Source organism: Harpia harpyja, chromosome 4, assembly GCF_026419915.1.
Source record: "Harpia harpyja isolate bHarHar1 chromosome 4, bHarHar1 primary haplotype, whole genome shotgun sequence".
Classification (NCBI taxonomy): domain Eukaryota; kingdom Metazoa; phylum Chordata; class Aves; order Accipitriformes; family Accipitridae; genus Harpia; species Harpia harpyja.
The window spans coordinates 77284355-77297697 of record NC_068943.1 but is presented as its reverse complement, the minus strand read 5'-3'; the positions used below and the strand labels follow the sequence as shown (position 1 = coordinate 77297697).

Sequence of the window (13343 nt, the reverse complement as noted above, 5' to 3'; positions counted from 1 at the left end):
TGCATCCCCCCTGTCCTCCCTCAACAGCTCTAGCCAGCTTAGCTTCTCAGGGCTGTAGGATGGACAAAGCAAATGATGAGGATGATGGCTGTTTTTCTGCCAGAGGCTTGCATTGCCCATGCCTGAAACCAGCCCCGTGTGCTGCACTTCATGCTTGGTTATAGCTTTGTGATTTTGTTTTAAGCAGACAACCCACCTTAAGACTTGATGGTGGTTGAAGTTCCCTGCAGAGACCAGAGATAGCTAAGAAAACAATGTGTTGGTTTGGTAATAACCACCCTTATTGTCCAGCAATTAATAAAAGCTGTGCTTATTAACATGCATTTGATGTTTGCACTGAATCATACATCCGAAGCCTGTTTGTTTAAACCAGAGACAACTTGGTCTTCATCATGCTGGTTTCACCAGGTACAGTTTTTGGAAATCCTTCCTCTCCTTTTTTTTGATCTACATCACTCATTTTCCTGCCTCCTCCCCGGCTCCTGTGCCCAACGGCAGAGCAGGAGAGGAAGAGGAGCTGCAGTCAGAGCTCAGAACCCTGCTACAGCAGACAAGAGCTCAGGACTCACCTCACAGGACCTGGCTTGCCATTGCTTTCAGTCTGTGTGCACATATTGCACCAATCTGCAGCTGCAAGTTCAACAAAATCAAAGCAGCGTAAGGCTAGCGTCACGCTGCACTGAACCAGATCATTGACATCCAGGTGAAAGTTTCAGAGCATCAAATATATGTTTCTTCTCCTATAAGGGTTGCAGCTAAGAAAGGCTCTTCTGCATGAGACTCAGAGAGGCTCTCTCCTCTAATGCCCTGAAGAAAATCCAAAAGCAGAGAGCGAGACCAGCATTGCATTGGTATATTGGCTGATGGGCACAAATCTTCTGACAAGTCGTTTGCTCGGCCCTGATTGGAAAATATCTTTAATTAAAACACCGCATCAGAATCCTGAACCAATTTCATCCCAGCTCCACTAAGTGCTTTGTACAAAACATTAACTCTAAAATCTCATTACACATTAGCAATCCCTGTGACAAACATAAATGATAATTTAGCTCTAATGCATTCTGGAGCAAGCCATTTTTAAGAGAGACACATGATATCAGCTTGCTAGGAGAAGAGGAAAAGCTGAATTTATCTGTCTCTCTATTTTTTAAGCAAATGGCTCTAGCTGGTTCAGCAGTGGGCTGTACAAATCATTTTAGTGTGTAGATCTGACAGTACACGGCAGCTGTTTAGCCCAAATCTGGCACTTGATCCTGGGCTGGGTTTTGAAATCCCACCAGCAGTGCCGAGTTCCCAGGTCTTTAAGCATTCAGAGAAGGGAAACGGGGATGGGGAAGGTGGGAATGTTTGTTGATTTTACAGGACAGCAGGGAGGGAGATATATCCGGAGAATGAAGGTAATCTGAGCTTGCTCAAAACCAAAGGCAGAGTCAGGGAGCAGGAACGAGAAGGTGGGACTGACCGCCTGCAGTCACTGCAGCTGGCTTCAGAGGCAAGAAGTGTGCGTGCAAAAAAGGCAAGACTTGCAGCGGTGGTGTGATACCTAGCACTGGTGGAAATTTTGCACTACTAAACATTGCACAACCTGGCCGGGACAACAGTGGACACTGCAGTGGTTAATATTTATATTAAGCAGGAGAACTTTTTTAACAGTACTTCTAGGCCAGAGGGATGGCAGTGGAACTAATGTTATTTGCACTGTTTATTGTCAGAAAGTTGCTAAACATCCCTCCTTTGATTAACAGCAACACCCCCAATCTCTCCCCAGTCTTGAAAATGACCTTTCTAAATGCTGCAGGCTGCACCTGCAACAACTTTTCCGTGTGCAAGCGGGCATGTGGGCATTTTAACTTTGTGAAATGGGAAAATTATGACTACTTACTAGGGGATTATGAAGCGTGTACATGATGAATATTATACAAGGATTTTAAAAACAGGCAAAACCCAAGCAGCCCATCTTCCCCCACATTTCCTCCAAGTACCACCTACCAGATTTGATCATTGCCTTGAAACCTAGAGCTGGAATCAGGCTTTGTAGTAGCTGACATGCAGTCACTGAAGTTTTCAGCGAAGGGAAGGCTTTTCCCTCATCTGCCACTTTCTGGTTGCACTAGAAATCAGTCAAATTATTTCTGATCAAATTTTGTTTGGGGAAGTGGAAGGGAAGAGGTCGCCTGCATCCATTGTCTTGTCAGAGCTGAGACATATCCCTGTGGCTTTATGGATGTGACAACGTTTCCAGTGGAGACAGACTGTTGCATCTGTAAAGAAAAAGGTACAAATCAAAAAACCTCAACTTCCACAATGCACATCTCTCCCCCATAAAAATACTGGAAAACACATATATTTGCTCCAGCAAGGAACAAATAAAAACTTGTTGCAAGATGGGTGCAACCTTCAACCAGCTCTTCTTTCAGCTGTGGCTGCGCTTTCACTCTGCCCCACAGAAGTCAAGAGATGTTTACCACTGGCTTCAGTGGGTGCCAAGGCAGCTCTTGAAACCCCTTTCTTGTATGGCAGAGGAGGAAGAGGAAAATGACCACATTAGACTAAAAAAAAGGGCTTCATTTTTCCTTGCAACTGAAGTGTCATTCTGTGATTTTCCATATCTCCAGTCCTGAAGGTGCTGCCTGGTAATGACAAAGCAACACGGCTCTGTACGGGGAAAGGGGCTGTTCCTGCCCTCTCCCAGCGCTCTGCAGCGGGTGTGAAGCCCAGCAGTCTCCATGTAGAGATCCGCTAAGTGCATGGTGTTTTACCTACACCTCCATTCCAAAACATCTAGAAACTATCACACAGATCAATCAATGAATCTCTGCTTGAGATTCAGGCAAAAATGAGAAGCCCCATAGAAGGATTTTGTGAAAAGGCAATGAACTTTTCTGTAGGGAGGCTGACAGCAGTCAGATGGTGGGGGGGTTGTCTGGTTACCGCAAGCCCAACAGTTCCTTGATTTTTACTGCTTAAGAATAGTAGCTTGGGGTTGCATCTCTCTTTCTGTCTTTGCACTGAAGACCAATGTCCCAAAATCATTCAGCTTCTTTAGAAGACTGTTCCTTGAAGGGTTCTGATTTTCCACCCTGGCCTGGACCCACCGGTTCTCAGGAAAGCCTCTCTGATACATACTTTCTGGTTAGCTACTCTTACCTCTTCAACTGCTAGCTCTTGCAAAATTCAAAGGGGGGAGGCAACTAACAGTTTACCTTCTGTATCTAATTTTGTTTCCTCTTAGCTTTGATCAGATGATTAGATTTCTCTTTTCTGAAAAAGGCAGAAAATGGGCTTAAATCAGGTATTGGACTTTGCCACTTTCTTATGTTGGGTTTTCCTCCTTGCCTTGCTGCTTATTGCTGCAAAAGCCTCCTCTGCCTTACATTCAGATCAGATCACTTGGAGCCTTTCTGGTGAGCCCACAGATCTTCATTTCTTCACTTACAATAAAGCTTTCCTGAATTACTTTCTTTCTTCTAGAGGATTTCTCTTCCAAACCACCATCATACTGCCAGATTTCAGCATGATTTCCCTTCCTCCCCCCTTGCCACACTTGCATCCAATACTGAACGCTTTTATCATACACTTTAAAAAATCTTATTTAGTAAAACTTTCAGTAACAAGTAGCATGATGCGAAGGTAGCTCTACTGTTGTAACTGCACTTCTGTTAGGTAGCTGTACTGTTTCTGTCCTCCGGGTTGAGACCAGTGCACCACATTTCAAACAGCTCAGTCAAAAACTGTTGCCCATCGAAGGGATGGGGAGTAATTTGAGCTGATAACTCTTCTTTCCTCCTCTGCATGGCCTTTGGCTAATTGCTAAGTCATGTCTGCTGGCTCTGCAGACACGAGTCCATTTTGGAGGGGACCAGCTTGATAAACACTGCAGGGTGGGAACAGGAGCTGTGCTTAAATTTGTGTTTGGCAGTGACGATCAGCATTATCAAGTGATGCTTCATTAGTCATGCGAAGAACTGGACAATGCTGTTGCTTTATTTTACAGCCTTCTGCCTCAGTTACAAATTCATATCCTGACCTTGGTCCATATAACTCCAATCATAACATTGTCCTTCTGTGGTATATCTAACAAAAAGTCATTAGGTCTTTGATCACTCTTGACATGCTTCACAGCTCTGCCCACATCCCTGTATAGCTGTGTGCCACACCTGCCTGGGACCTCACCACCCTTGCTCAAAGGCAGCAACTCAGCCAAGGTAGCTTAAAAAAAAAAGAAGAGAAAAAAAAAAATCGTTCAACTTGCCCCACTCCTTAGTTCAGCTTATCCTAGTGGAAAGTCACTGTCTGTATACTTTGTGCCAATCGCATGTTCAAAAACTACATTGAGTTCACATCAAGAGGAATTTACTTCTCAACACTGCTCCAAGCCGAAAGCATAAGTTTCACTTTCTGTGGAACACATTGCATTGCTCCAAAAACAGTCTGATACTTCTTCAGCTTGTTTAAGAACAACCGAGCTACCTGTTGGAGAGAAAAGCTGTAGCTACAGGCATGGAGCAAGGCAGAAGACAAACTAGCTCCTGAGAAGCAGGACGGTACAAAGCAGCAGCAGGAGGGAGCAGGGGAAATACATTGGGATGGGAAGCCCGGGGAGTGCAAGGAAATGGACGCGGTGAAGGACAAGAGAGAAGCATGGACAGCCCTTGTGTATGCTCTCAAAAGCATGGATCGGTTATGTCTGGATGTGAGTCAATTAGGTGGGTGGGTCAAATACAAATAAGCCTGCATTTGTGAGAGATGAGGTAAGTCTAAACTGGCAGTGACACCGCAATGATTAGACAAGGACTATTCCAGACCTGCAGCTCCTCGTGCTGCAGACTGCGGTTCACCTGCAGTCTGCTTGTGGTGGCAGGAAGGCTCCCCAGTGCTCGTACTGCCTTCTCCTAGCAAGGGCCCTGACGCTGTTTGCTCAGCTTTTGTAGACTTTTTCTCCGGGGGGGTGCCCACCCCATGGCCTGCCCCGTTAGGCTGCAGCTTCTCCACTTGGCTGGCGCCTGGGGAAGGGAAGCAGGAGGCAGAGGCATCACAGCCGCTGGAGCAGGGGCTGCCCTCTACCCGGGACCCCCCCGGCAGCCTTTTCCTTCCCATTGAATGAAGAAGATATGAATACATCAGTCTTCACAGGCTAACCATTGCCCAGGTGGAAAACACCCCCTTGGGACTTCTGCTCTCGGTTCTTCTCTCTCCCCCTTTGCTCGACCAGATGCTGTTCTCTGTCAGCAACGTTTCTGGAAGGAGTCCGTGGTAGGACATCCGCAAGTGCTGCTGGAAGCAGTTGGGAAGCAAGGGACGGGAAGTGGGAGGACTTCCCACTGCTCTCACACAGGTCAGTATCTGCTCTCACACAGGTCAGTGCCTCCCTTCAGGAGGGGCCTGTGGGGATCGTTTTCCAACTTTGCAGCCTTTGCAATTTTGATGGCATCCTCTGCATAGTCTCCTGTTGCTGGTTGTGCTACGGGGAAAAAATTGCCCACCCCATCACACCAGCTGTACCAGTCCCAAGGAGAGGCTGCCCCAGCTCATGGTGGTCGTGCTGTCCTTTTCAGTAACTTGCATTCACAGTGATTTGTGGCTGCCTATAAATCCGCCACCCGTGCCTGGTGCCCTCAGAGCTCTCCCAGGACAGCCACTTGCCGTGGCCCCTCCGCCTGATGTTGACCCTGTAAGGGAAGCTGGGATAAAAGCAAGCTGTGCCGTGCGTGCTGCTGCAGGCAAGGCGTACCAGGGCACAGAGTGTGGCCAGACCCGGGAAGCAGCTAGGCTGGCCCGCAGGAGAGCAACTGGGGTGGCCCGCTGGCCATGCAGGCAAGTCCTGTAACGGGTTTTGCTCCAGCATCGTCCTACGCAGCACAGTAAGGGCACAGCCACAGCCACCCAAACAAATGCAGATTGACTGCATCGGCTGAGGGGACGACAAACGTAAGGAGGAGGAACGGGGTGTGCAGCAGGTCCTGGTGGGATCAGAAGCAGCGCTGCTTTCACACAGGTTTTGCTTAGCATAAAGGCTCCTCTGATGTTTCATGACTATCAAAGGCTTTGAAATTCACAGGAATTTCAAGGAAGGCAGAAGTTCATCTGAAATAAGAGAAAGATTGTATTTTCCCTCCCACCATATTTCCAGCTTCCCAAGAATTTTCCTTTGAAGACTTCACTGCTCCCAGAAATGTCTTTAGGATGTTTTTAAAGTAATTTGCCATACAGGATCATCACCGCACAGTACAAGCAAACAGTAGAGGTTCAGAAAGCAAAGTATGGGGGCGAGAAGTGAGGCTGTTGGTGAGCTTCGGCTTCTCAACAAAACCAAATCATCCCACCACGTAGTAGCATGGTTAGGAGGCAAGTATACCAGATGTCCGATATTGGAGAGAGAGCGGAGGGGCAAGTCTGACCGAGCAGTGCCTTACTGCCTCAGTGCTGGCTAGAGCAAGAATACAAATTTGGGCTAAGGGAGAAATGCCACTTTTTCAAACTTTTTTTCTCAAGTTTGGGTATGGGCAACTCTCATCTGGGAAAGAAAGTGCCTGCAAACTGCCTGCAGCAAGGAGGAAGGGAGAAGGGTCTCACGGCAAGGCATTTTGCTTTCCAGCCCCTGAAAGGGGACCCCTCTAACTGGTCTGCTCTGATATCTGGACATGAGGGAGTAGATAAGCATGGGACAGACTGCAGAAACTATGAGATGAAACTGCTCCTTTCCCTCTGATAAGAGGGAGCTGGTGTTGAACCTATTACTGAGATTATGGTGGATCTGAATTCGTTTCCCCTTGAGCAGCAGCTAGAGAGACAGAGCAGTTGGATTAAGTTTCACTTTCCTATGTAAAATGACTTAACTGGGTAGATAAAACTTCATATATTTGTGAAGCCTCATGTGTTTCCCTGAGACTTGATCTCAATAATGTCTTATGAATGCGTTGCTGATTGTTTAATGAATTATTTTTCTCCCTCTCAGACTGTTAATAATAAATTTTAAGTAGAAGGAATGTACAGGCTGCTTGAAATAATTCCTCTAATATGAGTTCAGCTGCAGAACTTGCACTGTTTTGCCTCCCTCTACCTCTAAGCAAGTACTTTTTGAAGAGGATTTGGGGGCAGAGGAGTTCCCCCTGTTCTTGCGAGTTAGGAAACCCCTAGGGACCTCAAGGGCAATGAGTGGGCTGCACCGGAGAAGGTCAGCTTCACAAATACGTGAGACTTCAGCAGAAACCAGCTCGCTTTGTGTGCACACCGTTGTATACCACTCAGATGGACTTCCACTCTGCAAAGCAGAGGCAGGAGGGACAGAGTAGTTTCGGAGACAGAAGAGGAGGGACAGGCCTGTTTCAAGGCTGTGGTACAGGACTAGAATCTCATTGTCTACCTTGCCTGCTATGGGCTTCGAGAGAGGTTCAGCACAAGTCACATTCACCTCACGTAGGTTTTGCTGTCTGAAGGACTCGCATCCGGCCAAGCCAACTACATGGGGAGCCTGGGCAGGTAACAGAGGAGAAGAATGATTCCCCTTGTTTGTGTTAGACTTTTCTCTTGATCTAGGATGAACTGCCCTTAGAGCTGCCTGTGTCCTGCAGCTGATGAGGGAGGCTAGCTGAGGAGCCCAGACCAGGACTAGAGTCAGGCATCCCACTGCTGGTGCCGACAACACCCACCCACATAGGAGCGTTATGTGGATGGGTCTCTATTAAAAGCTCTTAAATGTAAGAGGGGTTTTTTTAACAGCTGTGAGTTAGAAGAGCTCCAAGTTCTTAACACCTGAAACTATTTTCAGTATAACCCACAGATTATGAAAGGCTGTCCCATAGTGCAGTTCATTCTGAAGGTTTCATGGATCATTTCACTTGCGGGGTTAAAATAACAGCCCACGCTATACCCATAGGCACGCAAACAGATCAAACTCAGCTACCCCAGTTACTCTCAGGAGCACTATGCTCACAGGGGGAAAAAAACAACTGAGCATTAAAAGAGAAGGAGAGAGTGCCAGGAGAGTAAATGAAGGATGGCATGAAAGACACGGAGTGCTAGAATGTCAGCTGCATTTATAAACTTCCATTATTAGCCTTCACCTTCATCCTTGCCTTTTCCAAATCAAAGTGCTTTCACTTTAAATAGTGCCGTGCACGCAGGGATAGCTGCTGAAAACATCCAGTGGTACAGTTTTCTGCATGCAGCCAAGCCAGCCCATACCTTGCATTCAAACCAAAAGCAAACAGCTTTCCTAATCCCCGATGTGCTGGTACCACAGGTGGATCTTAAAGCCAAGCGAGGATATTGAGGACATCGCACTCCTCTGAGTGGAAGGTGGCAAAGTGGCCTTTGAAGTGGTAGGATGGGCACTGTCCCACCCTGCAGTGCGGGCACGGTGGAGAGCAGGGAGGACAGAGGGTGCTGGCATCCTTTGTGATGGCCCCAGGATCACAGGGCCACAGATGTCCCCAGAGACAATCCCACGCGCTTCTCTGCCCGGTTGCTGCAAGCCAGCCCAACCAGCTCTAGCTGGCCAGGTTTGTGTGTGCAAGACAAGAGAGTGGTCTGCAACTGAAATCCTGATGGTGAAGGGTAAGAAAGGGTTATTCAAATAAAAAACTATTCTGCAGCTTCAGAGGGAAATGCCGAATACAGAAAAACCATGGAAAGCTTCCTAATTACTAATACTGAGTGTTTGGGCATACATACCTACTACAAAAGCATTTCTTCCTTTAGTAAGGTTTGCATTAAAACCACTGTCCCAGGGTCTCCTCTGCCCAAAAGATGGCCCTGAGGCACACCAAAGCTGCAGGTTGACTTGAAGTCTCAGGTGAAGAAGCATGAGTTGGGCAGGTCAGTGCTTTTGGTATCGCTCATTAGAGTGACTCACAGCTTAGTTACAAAGCCACGTAGGTGAGGATTACTCACTGCTCCTTTCAGTTGATCACAGCTCATCTCTTTCCAAAACCAAGGTTAGCAATTGTCACCTTTGCAAACTAAGGGAGGGCCGCACTTGCAGCTGGACTCATTACCATCATTTAGACACATAGAAGTCATCATGTGGCGAGACACCACAGTGCTGCAGAAGGGCAAGGATGGATGCTCCGGCTTCTCTGCTCCCTCTGCTTTCTCTGTGGCTCCCACAGCACTGCCCAGCTGCTGGCACGTCAGCCTTCCACCACGCAGGGCGAGGGGCTCCCACTCCCCGCACAGGGCACAGTCAAGTCGCAGGTGGTTCCTGGGTCGGAGGCTGCCAGGTTTTAAGCCACTGAATAATGTTGCTTCAAAACTGTCATTTGTGTGAGCCAAGCTGTGGGTCTGCCTTTCTCACAGGACCCAGAAGCCACCGAGGCCATTTCAGGAGGGAAAAAAAACCTCCAAGAAAAGTGTGAAAGAAAAATAATGAAGAACAAGTTTGGGCAGCTAGGAAGCAGAGGCAAGAGGCAAGGGCTGGAAAAATACAAATGACACCAGAAGTCTGAAAAGTGGTGACTGGCAGACACCTGTGTCCTTGAAGACATGTAGGCACCTAACTGCTGACTGAAATCAAGGGTGAGGTAGGTATCTTGACACTGTTAGACTTCAGGGTGTAGATTCGTCCCACACTGGCACCTGATTGTCAGAAATCATAGAAGGAATCATAGAATGGTTTGGGTTGGAAGGGACCTTAAAGATCATCTAGTTCCAACCCCCCTGCCATGGGCAGGGACACCTTCCACTAGACCAGGTTGCTCAAAGCCCCATCCAGCCTGGCCTTGAACACTGCCAGGGATGGGGCATCCACAGCCTCTCTGGGCAACCTGTTCCAGTGAAGAACTTCCTTACGCCTAATCTAAATCTACCCTCTTTCAGTTTAAAGCCATTACCCCTTGTCTTATCACTACCTGCCCTTGTAAAAAGTCCCCCTCCAGCTTTCTTGTAGGCCCCCTTTAGGTACTGGAAGGCTGCTATAAGGTCTTCTCCTCTCTTCTCCAGGCTGAACAACCCCAACTCTCTCAGCCTGTCTTCATGGGAGAGGTGCTCTAGTCCACTGATCATCTTCATGGTCCTCCTCTGGACTTGTTCCAACGGGTCCATCTCCTTATGTTGGGGGCCCCAGAGCTGAACACAGTACTCCAGGTAAATGGCACAGACTAACTGAGGACTGAACGGCAGAGACCCAGAAAGGTTCTTCTGTTTCATCCCAGGTATTACAAAGTGGGATAATACAAACACCTGAGGTATCCCAGTTCCTTTTTCTCTGCTCTGATAATGAATGTTTTGACCTTAGCTAGTCTCCCCAACCTCCTTATCTATATGAAACTACCATTTTAAAATTAACACTGGTTTCGGTGCTGTATTGCTGACTCCTGCACTTGAGCAAAATTGCTTCAGAAATCAAAAACGACTTGTAGGTCAACATTTAATAACCTTGTATTAAACTGCGTGGTCATTATTGCCCTTGTGTTACACTATGCTCTTGGCAGTCACTACAAGCTCACTTGTAAAAATACCTACTCGTGTCTATAGTTTCATCATGCTGGCTTACTAAAATAGCTCCCGTATGGCAAATGCTCTTCCATGATTAGTTCTCCCTCTGCAGCTGTATTGCTTGTACAGCTGCTTCTCCTTTGGTTGTCAGACCCACATGGCACCAAACCACTGACCTCTCCTACGTTTGGCAGGGAGCTAGGAAGCATTTCCATATTTCCCCACAATCGTAACATCATTATTTTTAGTATTTGGGATGTTAGAGAATAGGTAGAGAAAGGAAAGGAGATTTCTGCCAAAAATACATGCCCCAGTTCTTAAAAAACCTTTATGTTTCAGGCATTAATACAGCCTCTAGTTATTAGGGAGATGGCTAAGATAACCCTATAACTAACAAGCACTACAGCTGCTGGTTGAAAGATCTTTGGGCCTTCCTGTAACAAATCACAATAAAACGTCTGGTGGTTGGAGTTGTAGCTTATTTATAAGGATGCCTTAAGCAAAATCAGTATGAGAGGGAGAGGAGGGGAGAAAACATCTGACCAGAAATTGTATTTAATCTATGGAGGAGCAGGTGATGACTTAGGAGATCCAAGAATACTGTTCTTACAGTCATGAAAATAACACCAAACACTGTAGGTCTGCATTCAGGCTACCAAAAGAGAAATCTTGTGAAGCAAGCAGGTGGGGCCGATTTTAATGCAAGGAGGAAGCATTTCTGAAGTTTCCATTTTCTTTTCAAAAAGATTCTAGCAGCAGGCAGGGATCAAGTAATTACTTTGCCCCTGTTCACAAGATATCTCAGAATAGTAACAGACCACACACCCAGGAGATGATTAAAGGAAGTCAGGGGTCAGGAACACAGAAAAGCTTGTGATACAGAAGAGAAGATTTGCATGGCCATTAATATTTCATGACTTACCGGCCATGTGGTTCAGAACAAGTATCTGCACAATAAAGTAGAATTGTCTGCCGTCAGGTTGCATCTTTCAAGACATACCTGAGTCACAAAGGTATTATTTACGTGCCTTTGCCCATGAACAGACTGCAAACCCCTCTGGATCCCTGTACCTATTGTAGAGGAACCTGGAAGCCCTGTCTGAGGGCTTAGCAGGATTTAAGTAGGGCCTCTGCCCCAGGCTAGACCTCTGCACAGAGTGAGTTTCAGCCTAAAAACAAAGCATAAGTGGTATTTTTTGTACTGCAGGCCTATTAGATCCGGTACAAAGGAAAAGAGCTACTGCACTGTTGGTACGTCTTTTCAGCCATTATTCTAACCCGTGAAACAAAAGTGCTATTTATAGACGAGTGTACAGGTAGCAGCACAGACAGAAGACCTTGTATTCTCTGCCATTATTCTCATTATAGACACATCAAAGCTGGTAATTAAATTTTGGGGGGAAAAAACCCTCATAAATGACTACTTTTCTCCCAGTGAAAAGAGCAAGCAGTGTCAGGGATGAAGCAGAAGTACTTCGTCCCAGGATTTTGGCAATTATGCTTCATGAGATTTTATTCTGAGCGAACAGTTTACTGTGGCAGCACAAGCAGGTCCTTTCCTCACACGCAATCAAAGCTCGGAATTTTCCCTGCCTGCACATGCCTGTTTGTGGCTGGAATAAACAAGCGGAGTGAGTGGTTCAGCTGACTCACCGGCACAGCCAGACTCTCCTGTTGCCGCCAGCCACTGATGTAACTTTTTTCCTGCCTTTGCAACTGGGCTCTCCCTTTCCCAACCTGCTATCAGCCACGAGGCTCTTGACTTGAAAGGAACGTTGAGAGCCAGAGTGACATTGCTAAATTGTCCAAAGGAGTCCCTCAGAGGCACAAGGCATGTTAGCGTTGCTCGTCAGAGCTGCTGCTACTCTCATTCTCATAGTGCTCTGTGTGTGCGTGAAGAAAAGGGTGAGGGAAAATGAGGAGTTAGAGATTACAGAAAGGGGGAAAAAAAAAAAAAAAGCACAGCACCAGAATTGCACCCAGTGTTTTACTGACAAGAAATGTAAGTCCTTGCCCAGAGAATTTATAGCTGAAATGAGTCTAATAGCACAGGGTCTGATAGCCCCGTCTGCGTGCATTGCAAATTACTCACATGAGCAGCCCCACCGACTCCGTCTGAAGGATTCTTGGACGTGCAGTCTGGCTCACAGTGATTAGTGACAGGAAACTGCAAGGGAAAAAGGGATGACAAGGGAGAAATTGCTCTAAGGCAACATTATCTACTACTTCCCTCCCTTCTAAAAAGAGCCAGAAGTTTGAATATTTCATTCATTGGTTTCACTTTTGTTTTAAACCAGGTGCTTGCCAGAGTGGAAATAATTTATTTCAAGGTTCCCTCACACAGGGAAATCTGAAGACAAATCCAGAGCAGGTGATACTCCTACTTCATTAATATAAATTATTATTATCACTGTGACATACATGACAACTAATAAAACTAATAAAATAATGTTTACTTCACCAAGATAAAACCTTAGAAGAGTCCTGACGGAGGAGCTAAATCCCCACCTCTACACCTTCCACTATACTGAGGCTGGCCCAAAAGTGTTTGGTTGCCAGCTGACGTGTGGTTGAGTGTGACTAAGGATAAATCAGCCAATATTGGGCTTTGCTGGGACTAGCGGTATGGCTGATGAGGTGATTCTGTTTTAAACCTACCTGCTAACGCTGGCTCTTGCTTGAGAAACCCAAAATGCTGTCTCTTACAAACAGCATTTATCTCTTTCCTTCAGAAGCAAGTAGAAAGCTCACTGCAAAATTGGCATCCTAAATGTAACCATTCACAGCTACAAGCCTGAGGCTGCAAACATTGTTGTTCTTGCATCAAAGTTAATTATTTTAAGGCATTTCAGTTTCAAAAATCTTATGGTAGCCTGAGAATTGAACAATCAGAGCCTCATGTGATTGCA

The 13343-nt window shown here is 46.4% G+C and overlaps 1 long non-coding RNA gene across 1 annotated transcript; it reads right to left on the bottom strand.

The window, feature by feature from the left end:
- Positions 1-577: 577 nt before the first annotated feature.
- LOC128141177 (uncharacterized) lies at positions 578-12578 on the bottom strand. The gene is made up of 3 exons (XR_008234934.1): positions 12527-12578; positions 1990-2261; positions 578-900 (listed from the first exon to the last, which is right to left on the bottom strand). It is a non-coding gene; the product is annotated as an uncharacterized LOC128141177 (long non-coding RNA).
- Positions 12579-13343: the final 765 nt, after the last annotated feature.